Below are 18,638 nucleotides of genomic sequence, written 5' to 3'. Positions count from 1 at the left end.
CTCATAAAAAACTTCCTTATCAAAAAAGAAAATCTTAGTTTTAAATTATACCTATGAGAAAAAGAGAGAAAGAGAGAGAGAAAGAGAAAGATTCAGGGGAAGCTATGATAATTATGAAGTTTCTTAAAGTTGTCTCGTCTTCGTCTACATAAAGATAGAAGAATTATATACATATGAATGTCTCTCAACTCGCATGGGAATATTTTCTTTCAATGACGAAAATAACGCGAGGATCTTGTTATTAAAATCTGTTTATCACTCAAAGGAATGCTGTTTCAAGAAATGCACTTTATTAACATACAGATAGATGTTTATATATATATACATATATATATATATATATATGCATAATTAACTTATCGTTTTTAATATATTTTCGCAGAAATTGCAAAAAAAAAAAAAATCATCATCAATCGTTTTGCTCATATGATGATTAATATATTGCCGGCACAATTTTTCCCTTCTCATTTATTATATTCCAAATACAAAGAGATTCTCATTTATAGTCACGATGATAATTCTCTTAAATTTCAGAATATCATTCCATTGCGTACCTAATTTTATAAATTAGTTATTAAATAGAAGAAAAATTATTCCCATTTCATAAATTTATACAAAGAATTTATATAAATATATTACACAAAAGATGTGTTAAGTTCAGTGACCCGATTTAAAAAAAAAAAAAAAGATACAATGGTTGACTGAAGGGAGAAGAGATGAAATGATTTCATATTTAAATCATGACCATCGTATATACACACACACAAATCACACTTGAATCATAGGGGTCCCAATTCAGGAATGTTTATAGTACCCTTTTTTCCGTCTTCTCCTTTTTCACTGTGCGCGCCTCATCGAAAAGCTCCGGGGCTTTATGGGCCGAAGCAGCACAAGACATTTCACTTTATTTTGCTCATGCAACGTGTGATCTTATTCTGGTTGTTATTTCATAAAAGAAGAAGAGAGAGAGAGAGAGAAAGGGGGGGAGGGGTCAAATGCCACGGATTCTGGGCACAAAGGCAACACGATCCTTTTCGTTGAGGATCCTGCAATGTAATCCTGTCGTGATCCTGAGTGGGAAGATCCTCGTGGTGGCATCTTAAGCTTACGTTGTATACACTTCTTTTTTTTTGTTTCTTTTTTTTATTTCATTCTTTGACAGTCGAATATTCTTTTTCTTCTATTTAACCTGTCCGCACTGATCAAATAAACTTTTCAATTTTTTTTTTCTTCTTTTTCATCCAATTTGATTCGACACTTGTATAAAAGTAATTTTTTTCGATTTTTCTTTTTTGTGGTAATATTTGTCTCTCTCTATTTTCATTATTATGATAAAACGATTATTGGAAATTTCATTTCTTTAAAGGTTTTTCTTTTGAAAAGAAAAAAATTCTTTTTTTTTTTTTTAATGCATTATTTCTTGATGCAGCAGGAGTCCTTAGGTAAATAAACTACTATGTAAACAGGCATGAACAAATAAGCTGCGATAGTCAGATCGTGAACGTTAAAACCAACCAGTCTACATTCCAAAAAAGATTGTCGTCCCTAAAAAAAAATATTCCAGACAATTCTGTAAAAAAAAAAAAATTTCATCCCTTTTTTAAATCCCAATTTGATTAAATTTATCATTTTATTTATAGTTCCAATTCCAAATTTTTTATAAGTCAAAATAAATTACTTGCAGAAAAAAATTGTATTTTATTCAAATAATCGATTCACTTATTAAATATTTATTTATCTTATTTGAATAAAATAGTTTCGTTTTTTTTTGAATAATATAAATTTTTAAAAAGTGAAAAGAAAAAAATTTTCTAAAAAATTTGGAAATTAAATATATTTGTGAGAAATTGTTTCAATGTATGAGAATTGTATTTTCCAACTATTTTCGAAAATTTACACTATAGACTAGAACTCTGTTACCTATTTTTAAAACTTAATGTTACTACTGGCCTTGGTTCGGAAGTCATTAAAAAAACAACATGTTATTGAGAAGCGAAAATTTAAACCATAAAACATGTCTATTTAAACTATAGGAAACTTGTTAATTTAAATTATCAACTGCTTGAAATAAAAATACGCGTAAAAAAGGAAAAAAAAATCTTTTAAAAGATTTTTTTTCTTTTCTTTTTAAATTAAAATTTAGTAAGTTTTGTATAATAAAATTTAGGAAATTGCGAAATCATAGACAGTAAATTATTTTAATACCAAATAATATTATTTCAATACCAAAATTGATTAAAATAATAATGCAACGTTTTAATTTATCGAAGATAAACCACTCAAAAAGTAGAATTAATGAAAAAATTGAAATTAATTAAAAATTAATTACACGAAAAAAAATTTATTCGATTCAAATAAGCGGTTATTTGACTATTATTAAAAAAAAATATTTATTTGTATCAATTATTATTTAAATCAATTGGTTCAAATACAGTTTATTTGATTCAAATAAAATCACAGAAAATTAAAAGGCATTAAAATAAGCTGCAACTATTATTTTAATCCAATTTTGCTTATTTTAATACCAAAATGGATTAAAAAAAGCAAAATTGGATTAAAATAGTAAGCCTTGCAGCTTATTTTAATACCTTTTAATTTTCTGTGAAATTATTTGATTCAAGTAAATATTTGCGATTTTAAATAAACTATAGAATAATGCCTTTAAGTGATCATAGAAGAAAATTTTTGAATTCATTATCCGGAGATATAATTTTTAAAAACAGGAAAAAAAAAGTAAAAGCAAAATAATTCACTTTTATATTTAAGGAGCAGTTATGGGGAAAAAAAATTTAAAAAATAGAGAGAAAGAAAGAGAGAGAGACTACCGAGTCGCACTCTGAATTTATTTATGATGTGTGCGCTTGCGGTCAGCCTCAGGAATGCACCTGGGACACGAACCGCGTTCTAAGCATTTTCCACTTGATTTTTGTTACGTGAGTTTTGCCATTTCAAGAGTGAAAGAGTAGTAGGAAATGCGCGCGCTTACAAAACTTTCAATAAAGTTGAGATGTTCTTACAGAGATGGCGCATCTTGTATTGAAATTAATTAAATGACGATAAAATAGATTTCTGTATTTTTACCGACATTTTTTTTTTCTTCCTTTCATATATATACAACAATATTCCGTATTTGGTTTCCGATAAAATTCCCCATTCATTGTCCTCGCTCCACATTCTTGAAATGTTCAAAGAGAAGAACATATATTGCAGTCGTTTAATTGCCTCGCGCAATTTTCAAATTGTTGTTTATCGATTCATTAAAACGTGCGATTTAGATTTATTATATTTCACGTTTTTTGAATTGTAAGAGATTAAAGATTTCGTCTGTTTTTTTTTTTTTTTCAAAAAACAATTTTTTTTTTGGAAAATTTTTTTTTTATGTAACAGATACGCGTGCGAGAAATGAAAACTTGGAAGAAGTGACTCAAGTCTCTATCTGGTTTTAGAGAAAGTTCAATGAACCATATTGCTTTACTTCTCGTTGGTAAAGATTCATTCCTTGAATAAAATGTACCGCACAATGTTGCGGTTACAATAGCGTTCAAACTGTTTGTGAAAAATCAAAGGAGAGAAATCGACGTATAATTTGCCCATTTATTTTGACTTTGTTATTTTTTTACAATAGCGTCTCACCGCCAATGATATTCAAGTAGGTTAATAGAATAGAATGTTTATTGTTTCGCTGTTTAAATCAACTCTTTTTTTTTAATTTGCACGACTTAAAAAAATAAAAAAAAAAAAATTTACGAATATTTTTCATTTTTCTCGTATAAAAAAATGAAAAAATACCGTCTTGTTGAATATGTTGTTCTTTATGCTAATGAGACATCAATTTAAATAATAGGATATTTTTATATGTGAATATATAATTGCGTTACTAATATATATATAATTTTACAATTTTTTTATGAGCATTCTTTTTTTTTCTATTTAAAATTTTTTTTAATCAAATTTTTTCCTTTGAAGCTGTTGCTTTCATTTGCAAAAAACGAATACTTCAATCTGGGGAAAAATTCCAAAAAGAAAATATGAAAAAAATTTTTAAAAATATAAAAGGGAATATTTTACACATATAAATATCTCGCATATGAAAAATTTGAGAGAAAAATATTTCGCATTCATATAAAACAAAATTTTGCAATTTAAACCTTTTTTTGCCAAATTAGAATGGCCATTAAGAAATAAAAGAAGATTCCTCGCTATTGTTTTCCAAGCAAAAAAAAAAAATTTGAAGCACTGTATAAAATGTAATTAATTAATTAATGCCTTTTTGGAAATAATTTTGTGAGCATAGTAGTAAATTTTTCCTAAAAAGTAAATAAAATAAAATATTTTTAAATATCATTTTTATGTTTAAAAAATTTTTTTTTTTGGTTGAAAAACAATTAGCAAACAAAAAAATAATACAATTTAGTAATAAAAAAATTTCTAACCTTTTTTTGCGATGATATTGTCGACGAGAAGATCTGCCAGAAACACACACACGCGATTTAAAAAAAATTCGAACACTCCCGAAACTACGTTTTGAAATTAAAAAAACTTTTTATTTAAGCGATCGCGGTTTTAAGAATTTCGAACACTCCCGAAACAAAAGAATTTAATAAAAATAAAAACTAACTAAAACTATTTCTTTCGCGATTTAAAAAAAATTCGAACACTCCCGAAGCTATTTAAATATTAAATAAAAGAAAATATATAATTAATGTAAGGAGATTTGACTTTGAAAATTATTTACACTCGCGTTAATCACGTCTAAACAGGTCAATACACGAATTGCAACTAATTCAAATTATCTTTGGGGTTTTCGAAAATTGTATTGTTTATGACCTTCGACCCACGGCGACCATTGTTATTCTTCAATATAAACATTCGGCTCTTGGGATGCAGGTATAAAAATACCACTACGATGTTAATCTATAAAATTAAAATTTTTAAATATTATTAAATATTAAAATTATTTTTATTTTATTTAATCTTTCCAACTTGTAATTTTATTCTTATTTCTTTTAATAAGAAAAATTTATTTAAAAATTTATTTAAAAATATTTTTAAAAAAATTATTATTTAACGAATTATTATTCCAAAATCAGATTTTTTCACTGCAGTCTGCAAATAAAATAATCTACAATAAAAATTAGGGATTATAGAAATGTAACAAAATTTTTTTCAATGTCAATTATTTTAAAAATGGAATAATTTTCAATGACTGGGATTTCTAAAGTGATAACTTGTGAATGTACTCATGTGAGAATTGTAGATGATGATCGTACGACAGAAGCGCCGTGGCGTACGCCCTAATAAGGTAGCTTGTATTTTCTTGAGTTGGAAGCAAAAAAATGTGGCGCACGTAGAAATTCAAGGGAGAGAGATCATACGATTCTCAATGGCTATTCAATGAGTACGAGTGTATTACAAAGAGAGTGAGAGAGAAAGAGAGAGAGAGAGAAACGAAAACTGCAGAAAGAATGTCATGCTCGATTCGTTGTCAAGAAGACACATCCTCTCTCGATTTCAAGTTGTCTGATGTTTCAAGCTCTTCAAACACATACTACTACTACTATATATCCGCAACGATAAAAAGTACAAGAAATGAAGAAATTTAACAGAAACAGTCTCTACTTTGTGTTTTTAAACTCTTTGTCATTCATTCCATGCTTTTATTCTCCACTCATGAAACAGAACAAACACCTGAAAAAGTGTCACCACTTTTTACAACAACAACTTGGTGAAAAGAATCGTGATAGAAACTGCGAATTCTCAATTCTTTTTATTGAAAGAAACTAAAAATGTTTCTTTTTTTTTATTGGAATTAATTCAAATTAAAATCAAATTAATTCTTTCAGAGAAAAGTTATATTTGATACAGAGCCAAATAAATTTTAGGATAAATAAAAACTGGAAAATAATAATCTAAAACTAAAATAATCCAACGATTGTAAAATTAATTTTTTTAAGAAAAGGACTGTGGATTGTGAAAAAGATCTGATTTCCCATAAATATTGGACTTTATTACTAATTAGCAATATTTTCAACAGTTACGATCTCTGTGTCACATTATTTCTAACATTGTTAGGGAATTTTTTTTTTCTCTGATGCCAAATCGTGAGTAGGTTTTGGATTCCTTTTGTCGTCGATTTTCGTCGCGATATAAACTTAACAAACGCGATGGAAAATAAGTATCGCAATAAAATTCAGTCGCTGCGGTTGTAGAGTTGGCTGCTGTTGCCTCTCTTTTCAATTCCTCGCACTCTTATACGTGGCGCGGTTTGTATTCTTGATATCAGAACATCGAATCGCTGTGGCGAGTCGTCGAAATTTACCACGCCTCTTTAAATCGAAGGAAAAAAAAGGGGAAATAAAAAAAAATAAAAATCTGAGAAGATTTAAAGAAAAGAACAGAAGGAACAGTGCGGAATAAGGTATAGTAACAAGAGACAACAACAACAACAACAACAACAAAGCAGCCAATGCACGCAATAGAACCAATAGCACCATTATTCGATTCTTCTCTCGTTGTAGAGCTCTTGAATCCTATTATTTATTGTTCCATTGCAATTCGAGTGCGCTATTCACGCGATGCAATTTCACGCGATCGTCCCTTGTTCTTGCTGCCGTTTCTTATAAATGTTTTGTCTCTGTATATATTGGCATTATTGATATTCCTTATTGGGTTTTGCCGACAACATCAACGATAATTGTCAATTTTATTTTTAAGTCTTCTATTTTTAAAACCACTGCAAAGAATGTCTCTTTTTAAGACATTTGCTCTAATTTTCAAAACAATGGTGTCTTAAATTTCTACACCGGAGAAAAATATGCTAATTAAATCAACACAATTTTTGTCAAAGGTATAAAAATTATTGATTCAAAAGTATAGGCTATAAAATTTGTAAAATAATTTATTCCATAGCATATATGCTTTTAAATCAATAATTTTTATACCATTGGCAGAAATACTATTGATTCAATAGCATATACTTCTCAGTGTACCAATAACTGAAAACGTCTTAGATATTTTTCCTATACCAATGAAAAAAGTGATGTCTTATGTCTTAAAATAAGACAAAAGTTTTAGCAAATGCATTTCTAAAAACTACTAAACAATTAGTTATTAACATACGGTAAATGGAATATATATATATATATTCAGAAATCCGCTATATAGACACTATTGCTTTTCACATCATCATAAATTTTCATCTGTCGAAAGTAAATAACAGGCAAAATGCCAACTTTTATGCATATCATAACGTCTTATTTAAAATCCGGCCTACACATTTAGAAAATGAATACTTAATGCACTTGCGATCTCGCCTCTCGCTCTGTCAAAGAAAGTTTGCATGAATGATTTCGGGATATATTTATAAATAAATATATACACACATATATATATATAAAAGAGAAGAACCGTATCGGATCCCGCGAAGGAGTCGACCGAGTTTCATATGGAGACAACGCCTTCGATTTCCAACGAAACTGCAATGTTTATTTATGAGGAACGCGAGCACAGTATATATGCTCTAAAATTGCAATACTCGTGACTATCACCAACAAAAATATACAAATATTTCGACATATTTGTTAGAAAAAAAATAACTATCTACAATTGAATTAATCGAACGTCGTTTCGATTAGTTTTGCGAAATCATACAACATACATACATCTCAAAAATTTAATTTTTCAAAACTTTTTCGGTACTTTATTTGAGTGTAGCTCAGCTTCCGCTGGACCAATTAAAAAGCGCGCCATACATTTTTTGTTCAATAATCTTTGACTATTTTTTTTGGCGGTATTCCGAAACTATTATCTAGCGAACTTAATTTTTCGAAAATTTTTTCCAAAATTTTTTTGACTGTAGCTCAGCATTCGCTAGATCAATCAAAAAGTGCCCCATACATTTTTTGTTCGGAACTTTCTTCTAATCACTATGGCGGTATTCCCGAGCGATTATCTAGCGAATTTAATTTCTTGAAAATTTTTCCAAATTATTTTTGAGTGTAGCTCAGCATCCGCTGGACCAATCAAAAAGTGCGCCATACATTTTTTGTTCAGAACTTTCTTCTAATCACTATGGCGGTATTCCGGAACGATTATCTCGCGAATTTAATTTTTCGAAAATTTTTCCCCAGTTTTAGTGAGAGTAGCTCAGCATTCGCTGGACCAATCAAAAACTGCGCCATACATTTTTTGTTCAGAACATTTTGACTATTTTGTTGGTGGTATTCCCGAGCGATTATCTAGCGAATTTAATTTCTTGAAAATTTTTCCAAATTTTTTTTGAGTGTAGCTCAGCATCCGCTGGACCAATCAAAAAGTGCGCCATACATTTTTTGTTCAGAACTTTCTTCTAATCACTATGGCGGTATTCCGGAACGATTATCTCGCGAATTTAATTTTTCGAAAATTTTTCCCCAGTTTTAGTGAAAGTAGCTCAGCATCCACTGGACCAATCAAAAAGTGCGCCATACATTTTTTGTTCCAGACTTTTTGCTCAATTTTTTGGCATTATTCCCGAGTCATTATCTGGCAAATTTTTTTTTTTCGAAAATTTTTCCCCAGTTTTAATGAGTGTAGCTCAGCATCCGCTGGACCAATCAAATAGTGCGCAATACATTTTTTGTTCGAGACTTTTTGCTCAATTTTTTGGCATTATTCCCGAGTCATTATCTGGCAAATTTTTTTTTTCGAAAATTTTTTCCCAGTTTTAGTGAGTGTAGCTCAGCATCCGCTGGACCAATCAAAAAGGGCGCCATACATTTTTTGTTGGAGACTTTTTGCTCAATTTTTTGGCATTATTTCCGAGTCATTATCTGGCAAATTTTTTTTTTCAAAAATTTTTCCAAAATCTTCTTGAGTGTAGCTCAGCATCTGCTGGACCAATCAAAAAGTGCACCATACATTTTTTGTTCGAAACTTTTTCCCTATTTTTTTGGCAGTATTCCCGAACGATTATCTCGAAAATTTAATTTTTCGAAAATTTTTCCAAAATGTTTTTGTGTGTAGCTCAGCATCCGCTGGACCAATCAAAAAGTGCGCCATACATTTATTGTTCAGAACTTTCTTCTAATGACTTTGGCGGTAGTCCGGAGCGATTATCTCGCAAATTTTATTTTTCTATATTTTTTCCAAATATGTTTTATAGTGTAGCTCAGCATCCGCTGGACCAATCAAAAAGTGCGCCATACATTTTTCGTTCGCTACTTTTTGCTAAAGACTTTGCCGGTATTCCCGAACGATTATCTCGAAAATTTAATTTTTCGAAAATTTTTCATAAATTTATTTGAGTGTAGCTCAGCATCCGCTGGACCAATCAAAAAGTGCGCAATACATTTTTTGTTCGAGACTTTTTGCTCAATTTTTTGGCATTATTCCCGAGTCATTATCTGGCAAATTTTTTTTTTCGAAAATTTTTTCCCAGTTTTAGTGAGTGTAGCTCAGCATCCGCTGGACCAATCAAAAAGTGCGCCATACATTTTTTGTTCGAGACTTTTTGCTCAATTTTTTGGCATTATTCCCGAGTCATTATCTGGGAAATTTTTTTTTTCGAAAATTTTTCCCCAGTTTTAGTGAGTGTAGCTCAGCATCCACTGGACCAATCAAAAAGTGCGCCATACATTTTTTGTTCGAGACTTTTTGCTCAATTTTTTGGCATTATTCCCGAGTCATTATCTGGCAAATTTTTTTTTTCGAAAATTTTTCCCCAGTTTTAGTGAGTGTAGCTCAGCATCCACTGGACCAATCAAAAAGTGCGCCATACATTTTTTGTTCGAGACTTTTTGCTCAATTTTTTGGCATTATTCCCGAGTCATTATCTGGGAAATTTTTTTTTTCGAAAATTTTTCCCCAGTTTTAGTGAGTGTAGCTCAGCATCCGCTGGACCAAACTAAAAGTGCGCCATACATTTTTTGTTCGAAACTTTTTCCGTATTTTATTGGCGCTATTCCCGAACGAATATCTTGCAAATTTAATTTTTCGAAAATTTTTCCCAATTTGTTTTCTAGTTTAGCTCAGCATCCGCTGGACCAATCAAAAAGTGCGCCATACATTTTTTGTTCGAGACTTTTTGCTCAATTTTTTGGCATTATTCCCGAGTCATTATCTGGCAAATTTTTTTTTTCAAAAATTTTTCCAAAATCTTCTTGAGTGTAGCTCAGCATCTGCTGGACCAATTAAAAAGTGCACTATACATTTTTTGTTCGAAACTTTTTCCCTATTTTTTTGGCGGTATTCCGGAGCAGTTATCTCGCAAATTTAATTTTTCGAAAATTTTTCCCCAGTTTTAGTGAGAGTAGCTCAGCATCCGCTGGACCAATCAAAAAGTGCGACATACATTTTTTGTTCGAGACTTTTTGCTCAATTTTTCGACATTATTCCCGAGTCATTATCTGGCAAATTTTTTTTTTCGAAATTTTTTCCCAGTTTTAGTGAGTGTAGCTCAGCATCCGCTGGACCAATCAAAAAGTGCGCAATACATTTTTTGTTCGAGACTTTTTGCTCAATTTTTTGGCATTATTCCCGAGTCATTATCTGGCAAATTTTTTTTTTCGAAAATTTTTTCCCAGTTTTAGTGACTGTAGCTCAGCATCCGCTGGACCAATCAAAAAGTGCACCATACATTTTTTGTTCGAAACTTTTTCCCTATTTTTTGGCGGTATTCCGGAGCAGTTATCGCGCAAATTTAATTTTTCGAAAATTTTTCCAAAATCTTTTTGAGTGCAGCTCAGCATCCGCTGGACCATTCAATAAGTGTTCCGTACATTTTTTTTGTTTATTTGAGTTTAGTTTAAAATTATTGTAAAATATTGACATCAGTCAATATTTATATTTATAATATATTTAATATTTATTTACAGTCAATCATACTTTTGGAAAGAAGCATTTGTTGCACAAAGTACAATTTAAATTGAGAAATATAAAAATTGATAATCTTTATGCAATTCAGAAAGTCGTAAATCAGAGAGGAGCAATGTGAAACTAAAAAATTTTTTGTGATAATTTGAAAAAAGAAAGAGAGCAGCAGAATGAGAGAAACACTGACATTTAAAAGAAACTTGAATAATAAGAAATAATTCTTGTTATGAGATGCTTCTATAAAAATTAAGAAGCAACGTATAGTCAAGATGAAAAACTTGGGTTTCCGGATTGGATCATTGAGAGAAAGAAGGGAGAAGTTTCCTCGATGATTAAAGCATTTCTTAAGAAGATGAAATTAAAACACGTCGTTTGACGTGATATCAGGGTCGACAAATACTGGTTTTGTCCTAAACAGGTAAACACGTAAGCACACTCGTCGTTATAGCTATATAGTGATTTTACTTCGTTTCATTTCTCGCGAGTTCTTTCCATCCCCATAATTGGTAACACATCTCCAAATGACCTTCGCAAAACAATATATAACATCCCATTACAATTAATAAAGATAAAAAATCTCTACACGCAGAAAACTCTTAATTTACCAACGTGTTAATTCATTTGTCACATTTATAATGCGTAAACAATCTCGTTTTTTTGAATATCGATTTTAAGTAAAAGATTACAAAAAAATGTTTTCATAGAGAATTTTTAAATTAGGTAAAAATATGTCTAATAAATATTTAAAAGGTTCTAAAAAAAAAAAAAAATTTATTTATAAAAAAAATATGAAACAAAGAAATTGAAAAATTGAGTAAAGAAATATAAAAATCTAACTTGATGGAAAATTTTCTAAACTCAAACTTTCAGTTCTATATTTATGTTTCTGGTTTAAGAGAGAAACTGGTTTATATAAAGTGTGCACAAAATCGAACTAAACTTGTTTTGAGTCAGTTTACGAGTTAATAACTCATTAAGGGATGTAACCGAAGAATATATCTCTCGCATGGATTTATTATTCAAAGCATAAAAAATTTGATTATATAAATATAATGCAACAATGTGAGAGATACATAATATATAAATTGATGTTTAAACTTCTCAAGTACGAATGAGACAGAAAAATGATGATTATTATTAATTAGTTTATGAGACTTTACATACCTCCCATATTAAAAGGTCTGCGCTATGTTGCCGCGGCATTCCAATGCTCTCTCGCGTTATCTCCGTAATTTATGGCAACGAGCTGGTGCTTCGGTTTGTCTTGAAAAACAACATGGACACGTGTTTCCACCAGAAGCCGAATTACCTCATTTTTTTTTCTCCTCCTGTAATAATTCAATAATAATTTATTACATTTTTTTTTTTCATTTTAATATTATTATTCATGTTATATTTTATTATTCATGTTATATTAATTTCGCTAATAATTAGTAATAAGACATATAATAAACACAAATTGATATTAACTTTAATTATTATGTATTGTGAATAAAAAAAATACTATCTACACTGAAAAAAAAATTATTTGACTCAATCGGTTTCTTGACTGAAATAAATATTTACTTGAATCAAATAATTTTTCAAAATAATTGAATTAAATAAATTGTATTCGAATCAATAATTTCTGTATTTGGTACAAATATCATTTAATTAACTCAAATAATAAAAAAAAAATATTTATTTGATAAGTAAACGATGGTTTGAATTCAATAAATTTTTTTCACTAAATAATTAGACTATAATCTAATTTTGAAAATAAATTACTATTTCCAAATTTGAGAATAGATATTAATTATTATCTAATTGTATAAATAATTTTCAATAACTTTCAATTAATTATATATATTTTAATTATAAAATCGTGATTTACTTTAAAGGAAGAATTTCTGTTTTTTTTTTTTAAAAGAACATTTCCGATAGGGGAAAATTAATTTTCAAGAAGTGAAATATATAAAAGATGATTGTATTTTATAATAAACTTAATTAGCGGCCCATACTAAAAAGATAAAGTGATCCCGGAAGGAGGATATAATAATAATAATAATGGTTCTCCTGCGTGCGCGCTTGTGAGAAAAGATAAAGTCAAAATGCAAAAGATAATTCGATCTGGACACTTTCACGCGCGACAACGCAATTGCAAATAAGGCATCAAGAATTCGTTTTAGCATCACTTAACTCATTATAATTTATGAGCAATTTGCGCATCTAACTCATGAGCGCACCTCATCTTTCGTTTCAAAAGCACACACATATATATATAGATAGTGTTCTAAGATTCTCGCGCGTTCCTTGCGATTTACCGACAAAACCATATTATCAATCATTTTCAACTTTACTTTTAGTTCCATCTTTTTTTATAATTTTACCGACGACACTTGACATTGTCTGAGATAAAATCAGTGCATTTTTTATTTATATTATAATATATAATAATAAAATAATAATTTTTTAATTTTTTGCTTAAGGAAAATTATTTTATTATTTTGTTATTATTTTATTATTATTTTATTGTATTATTATTATTATACACGGAGAAAAAAGATTTCTTTTATAAAGTAACTTTTACTACTTTCAGAGTAAAACTGGGCCAACTCGAAGTTTCTGCGCATCTCTGGCAATTTTTACTCCAAAAATAGTAAAATTTACTCTAGAAATAGTAAAACTTACTACGGAAACAGTAAAATTTACTAACGAAATAATAAATTTTACTATTTTTGAAGTAAAAATTGCCAGAGATGCGCAGAAACTTCGAGTTGGTCCAGTTTTACTCTGAAAGTAGTAAAAATTACTTTTTCTTTTTCTCCGTGTAGTTTACACGAATATAATCGATTATATTTTCTCTCTCTCTCTCTCGAAAAAATACAAAAATGTGAAAAATAATATTGCTCAATTTTTGCACTTTCTTCCCGCAGTTACGCTTACACCCACACGATAATAATTATAATGAGAAGTTACAATCTGAGGTAAGCGCATATTCGACGAGATAATCGTATAATACTCTGACGTCAGTGTACAAGAGTTTTATCGTGCTCACCAAAAATGGTCATTTTTCAAAATATACATTACATCTTCAATTGTATTCGAAATTTTGTTCTCAAAAATTTCGCCTCTTTTTTTAGCACATTGCAATTTTTTCAATCCCCCCCCCCCAAAAAAAAATAATCCAATATTATTTATGTTTCAAATAAAAAATAATTAATTTTATTTGCGCTAAATAAAATTTTATTACATTTTTTATTTTAAACAAAAATTTTTTAATTAAAAAATTTATTTGAAAGAAATATAATTTATTTAGTTCCGAGTTAAATTTTTTTCTTTAGGTGTATTTATATATTATTAGCAAAATATTCCTGTAATTTAATTTATATATTATTTACTTTTAAATTATTTATTTGCAAAGATGAAATAAAAAAATATTTGATTTTGTTTTTCATTTATGAAATAAAAAAAAAATCAAACAAATAAAGTAAATTTTTCCTTCCTCAGTTTTAGTTTAAAATAGAAGGGATTTTTTTTAAAATTATTTATTAATAACAAAATTTATAATTTTGTGAAAAGAAGTAGAACTTTCGAATCTCAATATAAAATAAATATGTGATGATTTTGGTCACACATACTGATATAGTGAAACTCGGACAAGTCCATTTATTTTAAGTTCCCTTCAATGTGCGGGATGTGTTAACATCGGACGTTGTTAATCCCAAGAGCGACTTTTACACATACACACATACACACTGTGGTGAGAATTGCTTAAATTCACCTGAAAGTATTAATCATGTCGTCGATCGTTCTGGAACACCCATGCGAATTATTTACCACTCGTTATAAATTCAAATAACGTTACTTCATGATTATATAAAAATGATAAATGATCCTCTACATTTTATAATAATCTCCTATCTAATAGAGAACAATTTTTTTTTGTCTTTAGATAAAAATTAGTTTCCTCAAAAAAAAATATTAATTTTTAAGTTTATAATTTTTTTGTTCTCTGTTTTTGAATCACTGAGATTTTTTTACTTATTTTTATTTTAGCACCTTTTTTTTAGTATTCGTTTTTGTTACCTCATTTTGAGGGGAGAAAGTAACGTTTTTTAATCCTAGGGAAAAAAAAGATATTTATTTATTTTACTTTATTTTTATTTTAGTACCTTTTTTTTAGTATTCGTTTTTGCCTCATTTTGAGGGGAGAAAGTAACCTTTTTTAATCCTAGGGAAAAAAAAGATATTTATTTATTTTACTTATTTTTATTTTAGTACCTTTTTTTTAGTATTCGTTTTTGCCTCATTTTGAGGGGAGAAAGTAACCTTTTTTAATCCTAGGGAAAAAAAAGGTATTTATTTTTTCTAGTTTTCTCACTGGTCTTTTCGTTATTGAAAAGAAAAAATCATGGATAATAAATTTTGTGTAATTTTTAAGAAACTCCCTTTCCTTATAACAATGACGATAAATCTTTCTTGTCACTTTTCTCCATGTCGCTTTTGTCTTACTCGGGACAATTCGTTTTTTTTTTCTCGTATTTGATTGTTATTTTTTTTTTTGTTTCTTCTTTTTTCCTCCTCCACACACACACACACATTATTTGAAAGGAGTTGGTTTTCTTTTTCTTGCGACAGCTCATGGAGTTTACGATGTAACCAGACTGTCAGTCGCCTCGTGTACGCCGCTGTCTCTGCAGAACATTTGCAGCGCTTCTGTGCGACGAATCATGTTTTTGTGTTTATAAAAAATATATATATATATATATATTTATACACACATAAGCAACTGAATGACTGTTTTCTTGTAATTTTCAGTAAAACGAAGATAGTTGCTGTTTAAACGCGCACATGGTTCCAATTTCACAGTGTGTGTCTCTTTTTCGCTAAATATAAAAAGAATGCTTATTTCGTTGAAAATTTTTTCATTACGAGTAAAAAATTGCAAATTTTTATTATTTTTCTTCTGTGTTTTTCTTTTATATAAAGTGCTTTGTGAGATTTTCTTTCTCCTGATCAACTTTTTTTTCCGTTCTCCTCTTCTCATATATTTATAATGAAATTCCTCTTATATTCATTATTGCGAATAATTTGCCCTTTTATTTTCAAACATAAAGTGTGTGTGATATTAATTTTCAATAATCGTAATTTCATTTATTTATATCTAATTATTACGCGCCCATTTGCAAATATATATATATGATTCATTATAAAAACGCAATGAGAGAGTCAAGGAAAATGGGGTCGTACATTTTTCAAATATATTTTTATTAGTATATACGCTAATGCATTATTTATGTTACTTTTATTAATTTTATTATTGCATTACTTGCCTTATTTAATTTATTACTGTGATAAAAAGCCATTTCCTTTGTTTTAATTATATTAAATTATAAATACTATAATTATTACATATTATATAATTAAATATATATTAATTATTTCATTTTGTCATGGTTAATATTATTATTATTATTATTATTATTATTAATTGTAAAATTATGTTAATATTATTTTATGTTTATAATTTTTATCATTCTATTTTTTTATTTCGGTTTTAGAGATAAAAAAAAAAATTTTGGAAAAATAAATAATGTCTTGGAAATATAGGTCAAGATTAGACTATAATATAAAAATTACAATAATTGAAAAATGCTGTTCGCTAGTCATTTAAATGATTAAAATTTAAAATATAGTGCTACAGAAATTGAGAATAAAATTTTATCGATGATACTTTGATAATTCTATCTATTTTACTCGATCAACCACTTAAGAATGATGCAATATTACCGTGTTATGGAAACTTAATCAGGTTCTATTGTTTAACACGTGTTCGATAATAAATTTTATTTTGCAAAATGTAAAACTATTTTTCCTACTAATACCATTGAGAAATAATTGAACAAAAAGTTAGTCAAACTCCATATTTTTGATTTTGTAAAATAAAAAACTAAAAAAATTAAAAAAAAATAGTTTCCATTTTTTATTCTTTTTTTATTTATTATTTTTTTAATTTTGTTTATTTACTTAATTTATTTTGTATATTGGAATTAAAATTTGAAAAAAAATTATGAAATTGGACTAAAATTTGTTTCGATTGTTTGACAAATTGTTCCTCTCTTGAAAATAGACGACTATCAATTTCGATTCAAGTGACAGAGTGTCTTAAAGTACATACATTATAATGTCCTGTGAAACATTTAAATAACAAAAGGAAGTGATGATGATGATGATGATGAGCGAATATATTTAAATATATGTATATGTGTTCGAAACACTTTCTCGTCATTCGAGAGAATATGAATAATAATAATAATAATCGGTCAGTGCATCGAAACAAGAGAATTCGTGCCCAATGATTACAAGTCCAAGCGACGATGATGGAGACTTCTCAGCTTTCTACCGATGATTAAGGAAAATTATACGGTTCCCTTATGTCACGAGAGAAAAAGAGAGAGAGAGAGAAGTGACATGGATATTATATTCTCCTAAGTTCTCATCTCCATGTAAACAAATTAACAGGACTTTGTGTTTGTCAACAAAATTTCTTCTTTTTTAATTCAAAATACATAAAAAAAAACAAATTGTTATTACTGTCATTATATCGTGCAAAAAATATTAATCATCGAAAATTACTTTTCATTTTGCTATTTTCTATGAGAATATTTTTCAAATTTTTTAAGTATAAACTCTCTAAATCTGAATTAGTAAAAATGTTTACTAATTTGAATTAGTGACGCACTTTTTGCTTCTGAATTAGTTAAATTTTACTAATTATTAGTAACTTTTACTAACAATTAGTAAAATTTAACTAATTTTAAAGCAAAAAGTGAGTCACTAATTTAAATTAGTAAACATTTTTACTAATTCAGATTTAGAGAGTGAGTCACTAATTCAAATTAGTAAACTTTTTTACTAATTCAGATTTAGAGAAAAAAACATTAAAAAAATTATTTACAATTCTTTTTTTTTTAACAAAAAAAATATAAATCTTTATATTATAAAAAAATAAGTAATTTTTTTCTACAGTTACAATTTTTTTTTACATAAAAAATTAATTACACTTATTTTTTCTCAATATATATATAAGAAAGAAAGAAATTTCTTTTCATGAAAAAAAAGGAAATTCTCTTTTTCGATGAGAAAAAAAAATCAAAATTCTATTAACCACTTTTGCAAAAAAAAAATAGCGAATTCAATTTAATTTTACATCCGCCTTGGTGTACGAGACCTTACTTTTAATTCATACTATGGAAATTGCAATAAACTCGGGAGTCTTTAATTCCGGACAAAATCAATTTTACTACACGTTACCATAAATATTGACCTCTATCATTAATGACGGGTCATTATTTTTTTATTTTTTTTTATTATAATTTTTTTTTATATTACTAAATTGTAAGTAAAACACAAAAAAATTTTAACGATATAAAAAATATATTAGAACATTATAAATGTTCAAACACACATATATATATATATATATATATTAATTAATTAACAATAATAATAATAATAATAATAATAATAATAATAATAATAAAAATAATCATAATCATAATAAAAAATATATAAATTATAGCTCATAACAACGTGAAGCCTGTTTTAATCAACTCGAGTAAATTAATTGAAACAGTTCATGAATAAACATATTTCCAACAGGTCTTAAATATATATTTATATATCTATATTTATATATTTTTTTCACTAAAGCAAACGAATCAATTATCAGTCGATTTTATCAGTGTAAAACATCTCGTTTTCTTTTACATTTGTGACTATTTTGCCGTGAAAAAAATTATAAT

General features: G+C 27.9%; 2 protein-coding genes across 3 annotated transcripts in view; one reads left to right on the top strand and one right to left on the bottom strand.

Annotated features, from left to right (window-relative positions):
* LOC127290938 (prostaglandin E2 receptor EP3 subtype) overlaps positions 1–18,638 on the bottom strand; it is a 249,774-nt gene that overhangs the window by 118,047 nt on the left and 113,089 nt on the right. Inside the window, exon 4 of the mRNA XM_051319783.1 lies at positions 12,016–12,179. The gene's annotated coding sequence lies outside the window, so the exon portion shown is untranslated. The remainder of the gene's footprint in view (positions 1–12,015; positions 12,180–18,638) is intronic.
* LOC127290902 (rho GTPase-activating protein 7) overlaps positions 1–18,638 on the top strand; it is a 167,543-nt gene that overhangs the window by 38,941 nt on the left and 109,964 nt on the right. The gene's annotated exons all lie outside the window — the stretch shown is intronic.

The sequence above is a fragment of the Leptopilina boulardi genome, unplaced genomic scaffold (genome assembly GCF_019393585.1).
Source record: "Leptopilina boulardi isolate dan_hultmark-lab unplaced genomic scaffold, ZJU_Lbou_2.1 LbouV2_123, whole genome shotgun sequence".
In the NCBI taxonomy this organism is placed as follows: Eukaryota; Metazoa; Arthropoda; class Insecta; order Hymenoptera; family Figitidae; genus Leptopilina; species Leptopilina boulardi.
Note: the sequence above shows the minus strand (reverse complement) of the source record. Positions and strands in the feature narration are given on the sequence as shown.